This window comes from Rhinopithecus bieti, unplaced genomic scaffold, assembly GCF_001698545.2.
Source record: "Rhinopithecus bieti isolate Rb0 unplaced genomic scaffold, ASM169854v2 scaffold_15136, whole genome shotgun sequence".
NCBI lineage: Eukaryota > Metazoa > Chordata > Mammalia > Primates > Cercopithecidae > Rhinopithecus > Rhinopithecus bieti.
In genome coordinates this window covers 400,297-421,603 of record NW_016808217.1, presented here as the reverse complement: position 1 = coordinate 421,603, position 21,307 = coordinate 400,297, and positions in this window count along the sequence as shown.

Sequence of the window (21,307 nt, the reverse complement as noted above, 5' to 3'; positions counted from 1 at the left end):
GTGCTCTCTTTTATGGAAAACTAAAGATCTCTGAGAAGATGGAGCTGGAAGCCCAGAGGGGAAGGCTTGAATGCAGAGGGTAGAGCCAAGATCCCACAGGGAGGAGCCCCAAGTCTCAGAGGAGGCTTCACAGGCTTTGAAACCTGGTGGAGTTAGCCTGGCTGGAATTCAAAGTCGTTTGACTTCTTTTTCCCTTCCATTTTCCCCTACTTTTATAAACGGTAATGTTTAGAAATGTTATTTTGGCTTTCTCAGCCTTGTATTTTGGGAACAGACAAATTGCTTCTTGAGTTTCACAGATCCAAGAACAGATTTGATTTAGATGAGGTTTTGAACTTTGAGTTGATACTGTAATGGGCTGAAGCTTTTGGGGATCTTGGGATAAGGTGAATGCATTTCGCATGTGATATGGTTGTGAATCTTTTGAGCCAAAAGCAAAGTGTAGTTAGGCTGAATAATGGGTCCTCAGAGATGTTCCTATCCTAATTCCTAGAACCAGAGAACTATTATCGTACACGGCAGAGGGACATTGCATGTGATTAATTTAAGGACACTCATGTTGAGAGATTATTTTATTGGGGTCAATCTAATCACATGGGTTCTTAAAAGCGGAGATCACTTTCTGACCTTGTTCAGAAAAAGAGATGTGGTGATGGAAGCAGGGTTAAAGAGAGGTTAGCAGCTGGCATGGAAGATGAAGCAAAGGGGCTGTAGGCTAAGGAATGAAGACAGCCTCTAGAAGCTGGAAAAGGCAAGGAAGTAGATCTCCCCTAGAACATCCAGAAAGAAATGCAGCCCTGTCAACACCTTGATTTTAGCCTAGTAAGATACATTTTTGACTTCTGACTTCCAGAACCAAAAGATAATAACTTTGTGTTAAGTCCTTAAACATAATGGTAATTGGCTATGGCAGCAATAAAAAGCGAATGCCCCTGCAAAGAACATGAACTCATCCTTTTTTGTGGTTGCGTAGTATTCCATGGTGTATATGTGCCACATTTCTTTGTCTAGTCTATCACTGATGGGCATTTGGGTTGTTTCCAAGTCTTTGCTATTGTGAACAGTGCTACAAAAAGCATACGTGTGCATATGTCTTTAGCTGGAAACCATCATTCTTAGCAAACTAACACAAAAACTCTGCATGTTCAAAAATCAAACACTGCATGTTCTCACTCATAAGTGGGAGCTAAACAATGAGAACACATGGACACAGGGAGGGGAACATCACACATACAGGGGCCTGTCAGCAGGTGGGGGGCTAGAGGAGTGATAGCATTAGGAGAAATAGGTAATGTAGATGACGGGTTGGTGGGTGCAGCAAACCTATGTAACAAACCTGTGCATTCTGCACATGTATCTCAGAACTTAAAGTATAATAATAAAAATAAAAAATAAAAAAGTGAATGCCAGTCATACCAATGTATTTCTCATAGGGATCTTGCCCTTTGGAAAGCGGGTAAAAGCCATCACTAAAGATGTTTGGAGTTGAGAGATTCCAATCAAAGACTCCATGGAATAAGTAGCATATGAGCTGGGCACAGGCATAACTGACAGAGGAGACTTTCTGTTGTAATCAAAGACACAGTGGCTTGGGCAGATATGCAGAGTGCAAGGAGGGAATCAGTGGCCACCTGGAGTGTTATCCATTAAAAGGGCCAGACACTTTCTGCCTGCTGCTTTGAGACCCTTTTAGTTACTGTGCCTCTGGGACTAGGAACTTCAAAATATGTTCCAGTCAGAGTTCTTAAATCACACTGTTCATTATCATTGCCCTTGGGAAGCTTGGTGATTTTCATGCACACAGTGAAGACCCTATGAACTATTACTCCCTGAGATGTCATTCTTGGTCTTAGTTCCTTTGTCAACTTCTGAGTAACCTTGGGCAAATCATCGACCGTCTGCTGAACTCCTGGGTTTAACTTTCTTCTTCAAAATGACAGCAGTATCAATCTCCTTCTCTTCTCTTTTTATTATTTTTGCCACTCTTGCATTTTCCCCAATGTTCTACTTCCCAGCACCTGAAAAAGTGAGATTATGATTTAGGAACTATCTGTTAAAGGCTTTAAACTTTTGTATAGGTGATTCTCAAACTTATTTGGAAGGTAGTGCCTCAGGAAGGCATGACGCTCTTTGAAGAACACCATTAAACACTGATATATTTAATTACAGGATATACAATAGGAACAGTTTTACTTCCAGACAATATGACAATTTGTGTACAATTTAAAAACCACAGTCCTGAGTACACAAGCCCATGAAGAGAACAAGCTGTTGGTCTAAACATGGTTGGCTGCGTCTGAGTTTTCCTGGTAATATTTCTATTTCTAGGTAATATTTCCTGGAAATTGTTCACTTATTTTTTCATCTGCCAGTACTTTAGGTAGCAGATGTCTAAAATCTAATAAAGATACATCTGGGAAGAAAACTTGAAATAAAAAAATATGGCAGTAAATTATTTATTTTTCCTGAGAATTGAAAAAACACGAGCATTTTTTTTTTTTTTTTTTTTTTTTTTTTTTTTTTTTTTTTTTTTTTTTTTTTTGGTCTCATGGCAGAACTTCTGGGTCAAGTATTCAGAGACCTGGCATTCAGGAAACACATGTTTGGGAATTCTCATTACACTGAGTTCGTAATGAGATTCCTGAGTGGGAAAGGCCAATATCCTATTTCTCTCTGTGTTTCTGAATATATTTAAATTGTTACTGTCTCTCATCACTATTTAATAATAGTTAATGCTGAACACTCACTGTTTCTCAGATGCTGTGCTAACCTCTGAGTTCAGATTGGGATACTATTATTATTATCCCAGTCTTATAGATGAGCTAGTGAATCTCATAAAAATTATCTGCTCTAGATTACAGAGCTAGTATGGGGGCCAGGCACTGTGGCTCACACCTAGAATCCCAGCACTTTGGGAGGCTGATGCAGGAGGATTGCTTGAGTCTGGGAGTTCAAGACCTAAGTAACATAGTGAGACTCCAAAAAAAAAGTTAGCTGGGTATACTGGCACGCATTTATAGTTCTGGCTACTGGGGACACTGTGGTGAAAGAATCACTTGAGCCCAGAAGTTCAAGGATACAGTGAGCTATAATTGAGCCACAGTACTCCAGCCTGGGTGACAGAGTGAGACCCTCTGTCTAAAAACATAAAATAAAAATAAAAAAAGAGGTAGTAATTAAATGTATTAGTCTGTTCTCACACTGCTATAAAGATACTACATGAGACTGAGTAATTTATAAACAAATGAGGCTTAGTTGACTCACAGTTCCACATGGCTGGGAAACTTACAATCACGTCGGAAGACAAAGGGGAAGAATGGCATGTCTTACATGGTGGCGGAGAGAGAGAGAGCAAGGGGGAAAGTGCCTTGCTTTAAAACCATCAGACTTCACTAAAACTCCCTATCATGGGAACAGCAAGGGTGAAATCTGGCCCATGATCTAATCACCTGCTACCAAGTCCCTCCCTCGACATGTGGGGATTACAATTGGAGATGAGGTTTGGATGGGGACACAGAGCCAAACCGTATCAGCAGGGGAGCCAAGATGCAAACCCCGGGCCTGATTCCAGAGCCCAATCCTAGAGCCTTGAACCCCTGCTCTCTACTCTCTATTTCTAAAGCTGTGTCTCATTTCTTCCCTCTTGGTGAAGCCTCTCCCTACGTCCATCCACGTTCACACCCCACCCCAGGCACACTAACCTATCCCAACCTGAGATGTGCACAGCACTCATTCTGTGTCTGGTTTACACTCTCTCTCCCCAGCCAATATGGCACCTCCTGTAGGTTAGTCCACTGGCAGCTCCTAGAACATCAAGCACTGTATGACCCTGTGGGTCACATTGTGAGCTGGAGAGCAGAGCAGAGTAGCAGAGAGAGAACCGACCTTTGCCAAAGGGAGCCCCTCTTTCCCTTTGCCTGGTTGACTCAGTTTCAGTGCACGTGTCAACTTTTCAGAGAGCCATTCTCAGATCTTACCACCTGAAAATATCTCTCTTTCCTCAGATACCACTCTGTTTCATTTCTCCCATAGCACATATGACTACCAGGAAGTTCTTATTTACTTACTCATGTATTGTCTGATTCTACTCCCCAAGAATGAAATCTCCAAGGGTACAGGGACCTAAATGATCTTGCTCACATCTCTACCTTCAGTGCCTAGAGCAATGATTGTCATATAAAATGTACTCAAGCATTTGTGGAAGAAATGCATGAATAAATATTCTAAAATGTTTTTGAAGTACTTTATTTATTAAATAAACGTTGAGTATCTACTTTGTGCTGGACATTCTAGGTGTCAGCAATACAGTGGTGAACTTTGTAAACAAAACCACTTTAAAATGTACTGACTCTGTATCTTCAAATCATCAACAATCTGACTATTTTTCAAAATTGTGGTGAACATAACATTTCAGTTGCTGAGATCTATGCTTTTGTCCTGACATAAGCATAAATAGTGCTCCTTTGACTCTCAAAATGCCCTGGGCCCTGGCTTGGATGATAAATTACGTGATCACCCTAGTTAAACCTGAGGTGTTAATGCACTACAAACTAGTAGGCAAAGTAAAACCGTGGTAGGAGTTAGTCAAACAGTGGGCCTGGTTATTGTGCATGAAATTCATCTTGTGATGTTGCAATTCATGGTGAAACAACTCAGACTGGCATAAGCAAAGGCACAAAGGGAAGTTGATGGTTCTGTATACCTGAAAAGTCTGTCTCAGACATGGTGGGACCGAGTTCTCAAACTCCAAGTTGCCCTCCTCATCTCTGAGAAGTTGCAGGCTCATTTGTCCTAATACAAATGGTGGCAGCAGCCCCTGTCTCATCCCATTCAGTTGAAGTCCACCAGAAAAAAATATCAGAGCCTTTTCCAGGAGCCCTTGTAGGAGTCCTGACCTTCACTTTGTATTATGCAGCTTGGGTCATTTACTCCTGTTCATCTCCCAAGGAAAGATGATATGTTGATTGACTAAGGTGTGGATTATGCTTTCATTCTCAAAGCTGAATGTGGATTCCTACCTAGACCATGAATCCTGAGGTTGGAGGAGCAGTAAACCCAGAAATGGAAATCAAGAGATTTGTCAGAGGAAAAGAGAATGTATTCAGAATACCAGCAAGGAATCCAAAGCATTATCTATAATGTGTGTGTTTGTGTGTTTGTGTATGTCTGCATGTGTACACATATATGTTTTTAGACTAATCAACTATCTTACTAAGCTTGAGCAGTGCCTTTAATCAAACAATCTTATATCTGGGCAATGTCTTTCTCAGGTTGCTGTTTTATAGATCTGAATAAAGCTTCATTTTTCTGTCCTATCACCACCTCATGTAACAATCCTTTACTATCCTTATAGCATATGGCACACACATCTAGTATATTCATACACATTGGTTCACTCAAAGCGCTTCCATGTACGGATATTCAAGGTGTGCACCACACACAAACTATGATATGAGTTGTGCAATGTCGTGGCCCTATGGAATCTTCATAGAAACTCTCTTAGCAGATGCAGAAAATGAGTTCAGTCAAGTTAATTGATTTCCTCAAGGTCATCCTCCAAATCCTATTCTCTTTTACTTAGAGAACCTGGTCAACTCCAACCTGTTTGGAGCAGTAAAGAATTCTCATTTGTTTTACCTGGGAAAGAAGCAATTACTGTTTACCATTAGGTCCTCTCCGTACCTTTAAAACAAATTTTCACAGAAGACTTGGACATTATAATAAGGTGTTCTCATTTTCATTTTACATTTAGACAGATTAAGCAGAAAACAAGTTTAAAGAATCAGTGAGCCATCTGTGTGGTTTGTACCCCTAAGTACGGAAGTTCATAGACATAATTAATTCTCTGAAGAAGTATGCAAGGCACTGGAACTTCTAAATTTTTCTGGGATCTCTTTGTTCCCAGTCTTAGGCATTTCACAGTTCTCAAAATCAAACAGGGAAAGAAACCTGAGATTTTAGAGTTGTGGTTCTTGAATATCAGTGCTCTTAATAATCACTATGGGTACTGTTTAAAAATACAAATTTCCCGTCTTTATTCCAAGAGATTATGATTCAATAAGTGTTTGAAATCTGCATTTTAAAGAAGCCCTCTGGTGACTGTGATGTGATGATTCCACAAACATTCTTTAAGAAATAGGGGTTTTGAAATATAATTTTCCAATGAAAATCAGGTAAGTCACTCTCCTTTTCTGCATGCATTCAGTATTCACTGAATACTAGATGCTAATCATGGTCACAGTCCTAGGCGTGCATAGTTTTTGGATTTCCAAAGCAGTCTGTCATTTTCTTTTCAATGTTCACTCTAGTCATGGTTTAGAAAAAGTTCTCTCTTTGAAAAGCAGACAAATATGTAAAGCTCAGAGGAGTGAAGGCCCTGGGTTCCAGGGAAAGTTTTTGGACTCAGTGTATCTTTCCTTCTGAGATATCCATTAGGATGAAAGAGGCAAGCTGGAGCTCAGGCATATGGTCTTTTATCTTTATATAGAAGTGACAGCAGAGAGATACTTACGTCGACATCAACAAAGAAGAGGTGGGAAGTGTTCCGGTGCATCAACAGCGCATCCCTCTGCTTTCTTACTTCCCTGTCAAACCAAGAGGCAGCAATTTTCCCTCTAAAGGTGTTGCACGAGAATGGCAAAGCAAACATAAAAATTCTGCCACAGCCTTGGATGAAAGATAGAAAAGGAGCTAATATTGATTTTGTGTCTCCTTTGTAACACATGGGGAAACTGAGTCTCTGATAGATTAAGTAGCTTAACTAGGATCATATAGCTAGCATTTCCAGTTATCTCTTATTGCTAATTAACCACTCTAGAACTTAGGGCCTTAAAACGGCAATGCATTATCACATGTCCAAGTTCTGTGGGTTAGCTGAGCTGAGCTGGGTAGTTTCTTCCTTGAGGTTTCTCACATTTTGTGGTCAGATGGCAATGGGGGCCACAGTCATTTGAAGGCACAGCTGAGCTAGAGGCCCAAGATGGCTTTTCACTCACATATGTGCTGGCTTGTGGTTCTTTGGCCTTTTCCTATATCACATCTCATCCTCCAAGGTCTTGGTTTGGACTTCTTATAGCACAGTGGACTCAGGGTAGTCACACTACTTATGTTATGACTAGCTTTCAAGATAGAAGAAAGAAGAAGCTCTTAGGCCAGTTAGAGCTATGCTTGGGGCTAAAAGAAGATTATTTCTACCATATCTTATTGGTCAAAGCTGTCACAGTGTTCTTCCAACTCCAAGGTGGTGGAGAAATACACCCTCTCTCTTGATGAGAGGCTGGCAAGTTCACATTGCAGAAGAGCATGTGCGATGGGAGATACTGTTGCAGCTATCTTGAGATAAATTCAGTTTGTATGTGAGAAGGATGATAACCAGAACGTCTAGTAGTAATAATTACTAACTCTAGACACTCTACTAGGTGTATCATATATATCTATATCATGTACCTATTATATATATATCTCAATATAATAATCACAATAACCCTACAAAACTAGAATTCATACTATTACCCTATTTTATAGATGAATAAATCAAGTTTTAAAGGAGTTAATAACTTGCTTTGGGAAACTACCATGTGGTAGACCTAAAATTCAAGACAAGTAGCCATGCTCATTTAGGTCTGAGTCCAAAGCCCATGATCTTCCCCTATTTCACACTGCTTGGTCACTCCCTAGCCTTGGCTCATATGAACCAATTAAGACCTTTGTAAATATAACAGAACTATTTCAGGGTGCAATTATGGAGGAGGAGCAGGGATGAGCTCAGTTTCTAGAGAAATACACGAACTGATTGGGAGGTGGATTTGGGGATGCAGGAGGGCTGGGGTTCCAATTACCTCTCTCTATTCTGTTCTAAATTTTCCAGACTCTTAACTGGGACTAAACTGAGAACATGTCCTGTAGGAAAGTGGGAGGAGCTCCCCAAAAGCTCATTTGAGCTGGTGTGTAGAACTGCAACTTGAGCAGTTATAATTTCATAAGACCACAGGGGTAACTACAGAGAAGACGGTAGATCACAGAAGATGGTTCTGTGCCTCAGGGCTTGGATAGAGCTCATTCCACCTGTCATTGAATGTTCTAAAAGTTTCTGAAAAGAATAACTGGGTAACTGGATGGCTAGACTGGCTCATACCCTGAGACATTTTGCAGCTGCAAGCAAATGCCTTGAATTCTGATTTTTCATTTTAGAAAAAGGAGAGACAATGGCCAGGATATCTACCAAATGAATGAGATTGCTCTGGCTTTGCCAACTGGCTGGCTAACCTCCCATACTCCATTAGCAGAATGAAATTACATTATTGGCCTCAGTACTTTTGGAAGGCTTATGATATGATTTGGATGTTTTTTCTCTCCAAATCTCATGTTGGATTGTGAACACCAATGTGGGAGGTGGGGCCTGGTGGGAGGTATTTGGGTTATGGGAGCAGACCCTTCATGAATGGTGTGTTAGTCCATTTTCATGCTGCTGATAAAGACATACCTGAGACTGGGCAATTTACAAAAGAAAGAGGTTTAATTGGGCTTACAGTTCCATGTGGCTGGGGAAGCCTCACAATCATGGCAGAAGGCAAAGAAGAGCAAGTCATGTCTTACATGGATAGCAGGAGGCAAAGAGAGAGAGCTTGTTCAGGGGAATTCCTCTTTTTAAAACCATCAGATCTCATGAGACTTATTCACTATCAAGAGAACAGCATGGGAAAGACTTGCCTCTATGATCCAATTACCTCCCACCGAGTCCCTCTCATAATGCATGGGAATTCAAGATGACATTTGGGTGGGGACACAGCCAAACCATATCAAATGTCATGGTGCCCTCTCTGTGGTAATGAGTGAGTTCTTGCTCTATGAGTTCACATGAAATCTGGTTGCTTAAAAGAGACTGGCACTTCTTTCTCTCTCTCTCTTGCTTTCTTGCTCACCATGCGATACACCTGCTCTCCCTTCACTTTCTGCCATAATTAGAAGCTTCCCAAGGTGTCACCAAGAGCAGATGCCAGCACCATGCTTCTTGTACCATCTGCAGAACCATGAGCCAAAATAAACCTCTTTTCTTTTTTAATAAATTACCCAGTCTCAGGTATGTCTTTATAGCAATGAAGAACAAACTAATACAGCTTCCATGGTTCCTTGTGGGGTTTTCTTTTCTCTTTCTCCTGCTTTTGCATTATCTTTGCCTGGATAAGCTAGTGTCTAGAAGAGAAACCAAGATGTAGTTAGCCCTCAATAAATATTGGCCACATAAACAAACTCCTCTATCTTCTACTTTGCAACATTCGGCAATATTCATTAGGTAATATGTAACTTTCCTTCCAATTCTCAGGGCTAATGATTACCTAGTAGTCATTAGTACAAGAGTCTTTCCTGTTAACAGTCAGAATTTTAATTGGGACAATACTATACCTGGCCACTATTAAATATTTTGATCATCAACTCTGCCTCCACCTACAGACCTCTTTGCTTCCTCATAAATCTCTCATCTCAGTAGCATAGTGTAATGGAAATCTTCTTAAAAAGTTAATATTACAAGGTGACAATACATTAATGCCATATCCAATTAATTATCAACAACTTAGTATGTTGAGCACCTAATAGGTGTTTAATATTTTCCTGCAAAGGAGGAATTGGTGGTGGTTGGGTCACCGGCTTGCTGCTTTTTGACACAAAAGCCATAAATTCAAAAACTGAGGAGACTTGTGTATATTTTAAGTACCTGAAAAAAATGCTTACCAGTTATTCATTCTTCCAAGCACTAGCTTAAGCACTTGGCATAAGCATGACAGGAGGCATTAATAAAATGGTAAAATCCAGGTTTTAGAGGTAGGTAGGCCTGGAATTTAAATTGAACTCTGCTTCAAATTAGCTCTGTGACCAGGACCAAACGACAATTTCAGGGCATCTTGGGTTCTTCATCTGCTAACTGGGAATAAGTAAAATGATCTTTATTATTATTATTTTATTAAAACATGGTTTCTGCCCTGGAAGAACTTATACTTAGTTTTAGGAGGTAAAATTATATTTTCAATATGAAACATCAAATTTCCGAGGAGATATTCTGTCCCTTGCAGAAAAGAGTACACCTAACAGAGTTCAGGGGACTATCTTCTTGTAATTCTCTGATTTCCTTGCTCCTGACCCAGTCAACCAAGCTTTTCTGTTTTGCTCTCAACAGACACCTTCTTATCTGTAGCCTCTTCTTGGCCTGTTCCCTTCATTTTCCACCTTAAGTAAAAGCTGACTGTGCATGGGCCACATGAATGTCTGTATACACAATGGGGTGCATTAGAGGAGAGGAGCCCCGAGTTTAGGGAACCTGAATCTTGTATAATGGACAGTAAGCATTTCTGCCCTGTTCTCTGGAGGACAACACTCTACATTCCAAGACTGTTTATTATAAAAACATGCTGGAAAAGATAGTTCAGAACATAGAGCAGTTAGCGCTTTGCCCATAAGGTGTGCACCTCCCACCTCAGTTTGATCCACTAAAATTTCTAAACTGTAGGTCACTTTTCAGTGAGTCATTTCTAATCATTTAATCCTCCCCTTACCCTCTATACCACCCTGCTCAAAAATTCTTTCCATCATCTCTTAACCTGATTTATTATTTATCCATTCCATCTATCACCATCTGAAATAGTAAGCAGTCAGTCACAAGTTTGTTATCTATTGACTTCCTTTTCATAAGAACATAAACCCTGTGATAGTTAATTTTATATGTCAACGTGACTGGGCTATGGGATGTCCAGATAGTTGGTTGAACGGTATATCTGGGTGTGTCTGTGATGATGTTTCAGGAAGAAATTAGTATTTTAATTGGTGGACTGAGTAAAGCAGATGACCCTCTGCAGTGTAGGTGGGTATCACCCAATCCATGATATATATAGCCAAGGCTATATAGCCTTGGGCAGTTGGTTAACATCTTAAGGCCTCAGTTTACAAATTTATAGAGTAGGGGCAATGAAAGTAATAGTGCTTACCTTGTAGAGGTGTTGTGAGGACTAAATGAGTTAATCCAGGCAGAGTGCTGAGAGTTGTACCTTGCACAGAGACATTTAGTCACTGTTGGGCAATCATATCTCTGCGCTTTCATCTCTCTATCTGTGCTTCTTATTCATGATCTTTTTTTCAGTTTTTTAAAAAATATTTTATTGATGCATGACAATTGTACATATTTATGGGATATATGTGATATTTTGATACATGCATATAGTATGTAGTGATCAAAAATCAGGATATTTAGGATATCCAGCACTTTGAACATTTATTACTTCTTCTTTGTGTTGGGAGCATTTCAAATCTTCTCTCCTAGCTATTTTGAAATATGTAACTCCAGTCATCCTATTGTGCTATTGAACACTAGAACTTATTCCTTCTATGTAACTATATGTTTGTACCATACAACCAACATCTCTTCATCCTCCCCTACCCACACACTCTTCCCAGTGTTTCATAACCATCACTCTACTCTTTACTTCCATGAGATCAACTTTTTTAGCTCCCACATATGAGTGACAACATGTGACATTCGTCTTTTTATGCCTGGCTTATTTCACTTCACATAAATTTGTCCAGTTCTATCCATGTTGCTGTAAATAACAGAATTTCCTTCTTTTGTATGACTGAACAGTATTACATTTGTATCTATACCACATTTTCTTTATCCATTCATCTGTTGATGGACACTTAAGTGATTCCCTATCTTTAGTGTTGGGAACAGTGCTGCAATAAAAATAGGAATGTAGATATTCTTTTGTTACACCGATTTCCTTTCCTTTGAAGAAATACCCAGAAGTGAAATTGCTGGATCATACAGCAGTGCTGCTTTTAGTTTTCTCTGAGAAACTTCTGTACTGTTTTTCATAATGGCTGTACTAATTTACATTCCCACTTTTAATGTATAAGAGCTCTCTTTTCTCTGCATCCTTGCCGGCATTTATTACTTTTTGTCTTTTTGGTAATAGCCATTCTTACTGGGGTAAGGTGATACCTCATTGTGGTTTTGACTTGAATTTCTCTCATGATTAGTGATATTGAGACTTTTTTCATATACTTTTTGGCCATTTGTATGTCTTCTTTCGAGAACTGTGTATTCAAATCATTTGCCTAATTTTTAATGAGACTTATCCCTTCTTAAGACTTTTCTCCTGCTAATCTTGTTGCCTCCTGGTTTCCCTCCTGCAACTCATTCTGCCTCCTTAACTCCTGCTCATCCTTCTGATCCTAGATCAAGAGATCCTTTTTAGGGGAAGTCTTTTTTGATACCTTCAGGCTGGGTCAGCTCCTCTTAAAAAGCCGTCATATGACCTTTTTCCTTTCTCACACAGCACTTGCCAATATTATCATTGTATATCCAATAATGTGATTTTTTAAAGTTAATATTTGTCTTCTTTAGGATGTAAATTCCAAGAAAGCATGTATTTTATATATTTCAGCCTCCATCCCAAGCTCAGTGCCTGCCTGACTGACAGTGGTAGCCAATAAATCTTTGTTGAACAAAGATTACCGAAATAAATTTCAGGTTCCTAAGGCAGCCACGTGGAAAAACAGGGCTCCCACCTGGATGTAACAGTCTGACCACACTTAATTAAAATCAGTTTCTTTACTTCTTGGTCAAAGCTCAAATTCCATGCATTTGAAGAACAATGGCAGGAAACAAGGATCATGTAGCATGGCTATCCTATTATACACATATGATAAATCCTCATATAAACTGTGAGGTTTAGATACAATCACTCTAATTTCTCTTATTTTGCAGTTGAAGGAGCCAAGGTCTTAGAGTTAAAGATGAGGGAGCAGAAATTGACAATTTTTGTCTTATATAGAGGGGACATAGTCAAATTATATAGATACACACAAATTTGTATATGTATACATGTAGATATATATGTATTTGATCAATTTCATCAATTTCAATGATATATATACATGTATTGCTTTGGGAACTTACAAAATTGCTTTGAAAAATTATGAAATTCAATATGCTAAAAGAGGAATAATAAATAACACTGCGAGAGTTGGAGGAGGATAAAGGAAATGAATCATTTGAATATATAAAATATCTGGAAATGGCATGGGTATCCTGCATGTTAGCACATTAAACAGACCTATAAAACCCTTTGACTTATTTTATAAAGAAAATGAAGAATGTAAATGCATGCAAATAAAGTCACGAACTGAGACCAAATATGGAACTCCGAGAGAGGAGTTTGAGATAAATATGATATTTTGTTTCACACACCCAGCTACAAAAGCGGCATGGCAACTGAGAGACGTGTTCAAAGGGGCCTGGGATTCCCAGTGAAAAGTCTACAAATAAAAGGACACTGAACAGAATATGAGAATGGGGAGAGGTAATGAAAATTAGTACAACCACAGTTCCTTCACCTCTGAGACAACTGTGACAGAGGTCTTCTCTTTTATGTTGTCAAAAATCATAACTAGGTATGACTCCTCTGTAGACTAGAAATGTCAGAAAAGATCATAATTTCAAAAGAATAAAATCAATAAATAGTTGTTTTCTTTTACTATGATGAAATTGTGTCAACACAAAGTGCAGTAAATGGTTATACAATTATTCTGTGAATTGGTGCTTTATAGATCAATGGTTTAAAAACTTATTTTGTTTTTTTAAGTAGAAAAATTGGCCAGACACAGTGGCCCATGCCTATAATACCAGCACTTTGGGAGGCCGAGGTGGGCAGATCACTTAAGGTTAGGAGTTCGAGACCAGCCTGGCCAACATGGTGAAACCCTGTCTCCACTAAAAAAACACAAATACAAAAAATAACTGGGTGTGATGGCAGGCACCTGTAATACCAGCTACTAGGGAGGCTGAGGCAGGAGAATCACTTGAACCTGGAGGTGGAGGTTGCAGTGAGCCGCGATTGCCACCATTGCACTCCAGCCTGGGCGACAAGAGCAAAACTCCATCTCAAAAAAAAAAAAAAAAAGTACAAACAAGACAGTTATATAGATAATAACTTCAGTAAAATCTCACAGAAAATTCTAATGCAGGAAACAGAAGAGATGACGTTCTGGTTGAATCAAGGGTGGAGGGCCTGGACCCTTGTCTACTTTCAGTCTTCCTTTTACTCTAGGGTGGTTTATGTGATGGTGCCCCTGAGAAACCCGAGGGCTCTGTGAAACTCAGCTTGAAAACTAGCTCAGAAGATCAGTAAGTCGAGCAGTGAATACTTGCGTACCATTTTTCTAGTTGCATGCAGCAACATCTGGACAATTCTTTTTCCCTCTTTACTCTGCATAAACAGGATTGACCAACTGATTCAGAAGACCAGCCAGGTATTTACTCTGTGGTCTGTGAGTCACCCGCTCGCAGTGAGTCTCACTTTTCATTGGTTGGGTTGTGGGAGAGAAGAGTGAACAAACTATGTGCACACTGAAATCTATAGCTTTTCCCCTAGTGTTCTTTTTGCCTGGAATGTCTTTCATTGTCTCTCAATAAACTGGAGAAAATTCTTCAGGGTTCAACTCTATAGTTCTTTCTATGTAGCCTTGTCTCACCCCCAATGGAAAAATAATGACTTCCCCCACATCACTGAAGCCTGTTATATACACGCTGCTATATTGCATGGCATGGTAATAATTGTGTATCGATACTACCTATTCATTCACTAATTCATTCAAAAATATTAATTGAGCATTGCTATGTTCTATGCACTGTTCCAGGTGCTGGAGAGCCAACAATAAACAAAATACACAAAACTGATGAGGCCAAGAGTCCCACAAAAGGAGAAGTCCTGCCATGTTTGCTTCAGTAACCCCAGAACTCACATCTGGCTCAATCTGCCAAGATAAAATAACATAAGATCTGTCATTGCCGCACCGCTTAACGGCCTATACATCCAGGAAAGATGGTGGCTTTGAGATAGGATGATACTTCTCTATTTGCAATCTATTTTGGAAATCATCCAACCTTCAGAATGGAAGGCATGAGGGTTCATCATTTGCTGAATTCACTTTTGTTTTATTTATGTCACAAAATAACTTTGATAAAGATAAACTCTCTAGCTGCCAAGATTGTACTTTTAGCGGGTCTGAGGAAGAAAGCACTGTTGTCATTTCAGTTAGCATTGTTTATTTTTATGGGAGAGAGAGCCACTCAGACTACTTCAGGAAAAAGGGTGATTAGATAGACACAGAAATGGGGTCAGGAATTTGAAAGCCACCAGGATTAGAGGCAGTGCAAGATATAAAAGATTCTATTTGTCTTTCTTCTATGTTCTCCTTGGCTTCTTCCTGCATATCTGCTCTCTTCTACTCTCTACTGAGTGGCTTCCTCAGTTCACTTCCAGTTTTGCTCCTTCGTAACTCTAGCTTGCATGTTGACCATTAGAGCCTTATTTTGCTTCAGGAAATTTTTCCATTTTTTGGTTCTGTTTTTTTTTAAACTGATAAACTTGTTTATTTGTTTTATTTATTTATTTATTTATTTATGAGACAGGGTATTGTTCTGTCACGCAGACTGGAGTGCAGTGACATGATTATTGCTCACTGCAGCTTCTACCTCCTAGGCTCAGGTGATCCTCCCACCTCAGCCTCCAGAGTAGCTGGGACTACAGGCGTGCACGATCATGCCCAGCTAATTTTTGTAGGAATGGGGTTTGCCATCTTGCCCAGGGTGGTCTTGAACTTCTGGGCTCCAGCCATCTGCCCACCTTGGCCCCCCAAAGTGCTGGGATTACAGGCACAAGCCACTGCCACTTGCCCCAAATTTGTTTATTGAAGTATAGTACACATACAAAATAATTCACACATTTTCAGTGTAGAGTTTAATTATTTTTCCCAAAGTGAACGTACTCAAATTGCCACCACCCTCATGTAGAAATGGGACATTACCAGCATTCCAGAGTTCCCTCCTTCCACTTCCCAGTCCCCACCCCTTCCCCAAGGTAAAAAGTGATATGGCTTCTAATACTACAGGTTAGTTTTTCCTGTTTTGACATTTATAAAAATGTAACCATACGGTGTCCTGCTTCCTAGCACTCAGTGCAACATTTGTGATATTCATTCATGTTGTTCTGTGTAGCAATGGCTCATTCATTTTAATTATGGCACATTCATCCTTTGTATGACTGTACCATACATAATATATTTATCCATTCTACTATTGTTAGCCATTATCAATTCATAATACTGCTATAATACTGCTATGTGAATTTTCATATTTTTGGCTCACTTATGTACATATTTTTTGTTGTATACATACTTGAGAGTAGACATTGATGCATCACACATATATGTTTGACTTTCATATACTCCCAAAGAGTTTTTTATAAGTGATTGCCACAATGTATAGGTCTCCCAGCAGTGTATGAGAGTTCTAGGTACTCTGTCTCCTCACAGACAACTGGTATCACTGTTCTTTTTCATTTTAGTTATTCTGATGGGTGTGTGGAAGTATCTCATTGCAGTTTTAATTTGCATTTCCTGGGTTACCAATGAGGTTAAGTATCTTTTCATATATTTAATGTGATTTGGTTAGGGTGTCCACACATTGTAGTTTGCCTGGGTCAGTTCTGGCTTATTGTTGTTGTCCTGGAATAATTATGAGCGGGATTCCTTTCTTTATCAAAGGTGGTCCCAGTTTAGATGATATCTTATATAATCACCCTACATAGCAGATGCTTCTTTGTGAAGTGCCTGTTCAAATCTGTTGATCATTTTTCTACTGCATTGTCTGCTTTTTTCTCACTGATATCTAAGAACTATTTATACAATCCAGATATAAGTTCTTTGTTGGTTATATGTATTGTAGATATTTATCCTAACCTCTGTCTTGACAGAGGAATTTCTTAATCATTATTTTTTGTTTTGTTTCTCATACCTGACTAACTCGGTCTCTCAATTTGTTAGGTCAACTAATAAAAATAATATGAATAGCTTGATTAAATTTTTTATATAGGATGTGGCCATGGCTTAGATGCCAAAATCCTATTCAATAACTTGCACCCAAAAGATGGAGAGACAAGTCAAGTCTGATTGTGTGAAATGTGGCTACTCATTGCTGTCCCCTGAGAAGTGGCTTTGGTGGGGCACTTTCCTGCAGAAGTAGAAGTAAACGAAGGAAATATCTGGGTTTTCATTTTGCCTCTGTCATTCAGCTGGTGACCAATTTGTGTTTCAGTTACTTTATCCCCAAAAGGGAAAAAGGTATTCATTTTTCAGGATTCTTATCAAGATAAAGTGGCATATGTTCTAGAAAGGTACACAGCACCATGCATGCATAATAGACGTCCAGTATGTACACATGTTTATTCTTTCTTTTTCCTCTCTGTGTTTTCTTTCTTTCCTTTTCTTCTTCCTTATTCTCTTTTGCTCTCTCTTTCCTTTTACATGTGTCATAAAGGAAATAGAAGGCTAGATCTTTTTGCCTTAGACCTACAAGCTTGCTGGAGATACATGATTTAGTAAACATAAAACAATGCACAACACAAGACAGTAAATAATCAAGTATAAAAGCGGAGGATTAGAGGCTATAAGTCTTATCAAAGTTCAAGGATAGGAAATATCGAATACATTCCATGAAAAACAACAGGGACAAATTCTTTCAAGCACCTTTAAAAAAGGAATGTTAATCAAATCTCTAATATAACTGCTTGATGGGAGACATTTGGCTATGCTTCAAGGAAGTGCCTTGAAATTTCAGTTGTTTACCCACTAGAAATAGACATCTGCAATTTAAGGAGCACAACGAATTTCACATTATTATCCTCCAAGTCTTTTCTTCTGTCTCTTTATGAGGCACTGGTAAAACCAGGCCAGTCAATGACATGTCGCTTTAATTGATTTTCATTAGTTTTACGTTAAAGAAGCCAGATAAAAGATCACTCTGAGAGCATGTACCCAGGTGGAGTCTGTAAGCACTGTTGAATTTGGGGTTTCCAGGGTATCTACAGCAAATAAAGATGGATTACAGCAGCTTCGATGAAAACATAGTCATACATTTTGCTTTATTATATATTCATTAAGCAGTCTTCTAAATCATTTGGGATGTGGGTAACTGTTATGTGATCTATGAACAAATGGAGGACAAATAGCTTATTTTATCTTCCAACATAATTCCAAGTCAAGTTATAAATGGGAGTTCCTCTCCTTATGCATGCTTCTTCATCTGGAAAACTCTCACTGATTTTTCAAGATTCAGGAAAACATTGACTTTTTCCTTAAGGCGTTTGTCCATTTATTGTAGAAAAATTAAGTACTCTGATCTCTGTTTCAGGTCATTTAATAAATATTACCGAGCTCCTCATCTGTGCCAGGTGTGGTGGTGGTTGCTAGGTACACAATGATAAAAAATGTAGTCATGATCACTGCTTGAGGGCATGAAGCTTGCCCAGTTATAATAATCACTACATTGTTTTAAACTGATCTGCTCATAAGACTTTCTTCTCATCTGTTGTGAAAAGTTTTTAAAACAGAGATTATGATTATCCATGTCTGTATACATACTATCTAGCATGGTGATGGAACTCAATAAACATTTAGTGAATTATTTGAATTGATGCTGGACATTCTTATAACCAGTCTTTTGTATATGTGTGTTTATGTGTGCAATACCCACTAGAACACTTTTCTTGCTTTTTCTCTTCCAATCAATCCTTCAAGCAACTCTATTTTAGATATCATTTAAGCTGGGATGGTAGGGGAACACAAATTTTTTAAAAAGGATGCACTTTAGAGTCATACGCCATCTGAGATAGATGGTACTTGTCTAGAGCGGCATGGGAAAAGATTGTAAGTTTTCCTAACAATACAAGGAAAAGAGTGCTGTGATTGATTAGTGATGTCTGTCAAGAATAGCGGATAGACAGGTGGTAGAACGCATGCCATGTATTTGTGATTTCTGCTTTCTGCTTGGAGACTGAAGCTTGAGAAGGGAAGAAAGGAATATGGGAAGACTATAGATTTGCCACTAGCAGAGATAAGAACAAGCATGAATTTGCCACACTCACTATCATGTGCCTTGGGTGAGATAGTTGGAGGTCTTCAAGTCAAAGAGCTGGGTCTTTATCTGTGTTAGTTATCATTTATCATAGACACTGAATAACTCTTTGTTGCAGAAATTGTGCAGATTAGAGATCAAGTCATGTGATCTCTCTTCTGTGGGTCATTATATTCCTTGTCCCAGTAATTTAAAGTTCTCTAATTTTCTCAACTCCTCTAAGAAACGAGGTAAATCCAAAGCCCATCTGCACTCATGTCCCAATCAGGAAGATTAGTTATGGAATTGGGACTTGAAATTATAATAACTTACCCTGCAAAGTTAAGAGTGGACTTCAGGAGGCCAAGATACCTGATTAGAAGCAGCTAGTGTCTCCTGCTCTCATGGAGAGAAGAAAAAGTGGCAAATGAACACTAGTTCTTCAAGTGGATTATCCAGTTGGACACGTTGGGATTCATCAAGGAAGGAACATGACCCACAGAGAACAGAGAAGAGCAAAGTAGGACAGCCACCCACTGAGCACTGGTGCAGAGCCAGGGCAGGCTCTCCACCACAGGGAAACGGTGAGTGAGTGAGAGCCCCTAAAGACACACACTTCTGCCATGGACATTTGCAACCCTTGGCTTAGGGGATCTCCTGTGACCCCTCTCACCAGGGCCTCCAAACTGTCATGAAGAGCTATGTGGAATGTGATTGGAACCACCACTCAGGCACACGTGGGTCCTGGGGGTCATGGATCCCTGGGTACCCCAGCACTAGCTCTGGCAATGAGAGAGGCTAGGCTCCCTCACATGCCCCCTGGGTAGGGGTTGATTTCATGGGGCTGAGGAGTGGATGGACTTCAGGCCTTGCCTCCACTGCACTTTGCTAAACAAGGCCCACTGGCCTGGGACCCTAGCATGGCCATCTGGCCCCACTTTAGCTTTTGGCCCAGTAGCAGCCCTGCACTTCCTTGGGATGGAGCTTCCAGAGGGAGCAGGCAGACCTGGCATTTTTGCTGCACTGCAGCTCCTGCTCCTACTGCCCTCAGGCTTGGGAGGAAGTGAAGTGGTTAAGGACTAATGTGGGCCCCCAGACCATTTTCCACACAAGTCCTTGCCTCTGTTACTCCTTACTAGGCAGAGCCTCTTGACCTTGGCTCCCAGAACAACCACCATGCCTGGACCTGAACACTTAAGTTGGTGGTGGCTCTGGGATTCTCTGGCGAGGAAATCCCGGAGACAACCCACAGCCCCTCTCATTGTAGCTGCAGAGCAGCCACCCCCACCCCCGACATGCCCCATGACACCTGTACATTCCTAGTGACTTGGAGTTTCCCTGGGATGGAGCTTCAAGAAGCACTTGACAGCCCCTCTGCCACTGACACTGCAGTGGTTCTGACTGTGCTGCCCTCAGACTGGAGAAGAAACAATGAGCCCGAAGGCTTTACTTGTGCTTCCAGCATGCCAGATGCCAAATACAGAGGAGCCTAGTCTCTCTTCCCTTTGATCCCCTGACCACTTGCTGTCCACCAAGCAGTGCCCCCAGCACAGGCCACAGTGCAGCTGCCCCACCCCATGACTGAATCCCATAGCAGAGTCTCCCCACTGAGTGAGGGTCTGCTTTTCTCTGGAGTGGAGCCCCCAGAGGCAACTGAAAGCTCCTGTGTCACTGCCACTGCAGTGGTACTGCCCTTGCTGCCTTCACACTGAGGAAGGAACAAAGATCCTGAGGGCTTTACTATACCTCCAGCATGCCACAGCTGCCCTAAAGAGAAGAGGACAGTCTCTCTTCCCCATGAGACTCATGCACCTCTGACCATTATCAGGCAGGGCTCCCTGGCTTGGGCTCATAATGCAGATGCCCCATAAGGGTGATTGCTCCAACTGGTAGCAGTTCTGTGTTTCTCTAGAGTGGAGCCCCAAGAAGCAAGTGAAAGGCCCTCTGCCATTGCCACTGCCAAGGTCCCTGCCACTGATAACCCCAAGCTGGGGAGAAAATATAAAGCCTGAGCTTGCCCCTGGGAGTGGCAAGCCAAGATCTGCAGTCAATACTTGAGGAGAAGAGGAGCTCACAGAACACTGAGAAAGAGCATGACCTGCAACTCCAAGCTGGGGACCGAAAATACTAAAGCCCTGAGCTTGCCCCTGGAGTGGGCGCGCCCGTCAATACTTGAGGAGAAGAGGATGCTCACACCCTCAGAACACTGAGAAAAGAGCATGACTGCAACTTGTGAGTGAAATACAAATACATAGGCATCACATGGCTGAGAAGAAGCCTATCTGCTGGCCTCTATGCTTAATGCCACCTACTGGGCCACAGCCCAAATTTCAATACCAAAAATACTTTGCTAATATACCTGCAGTG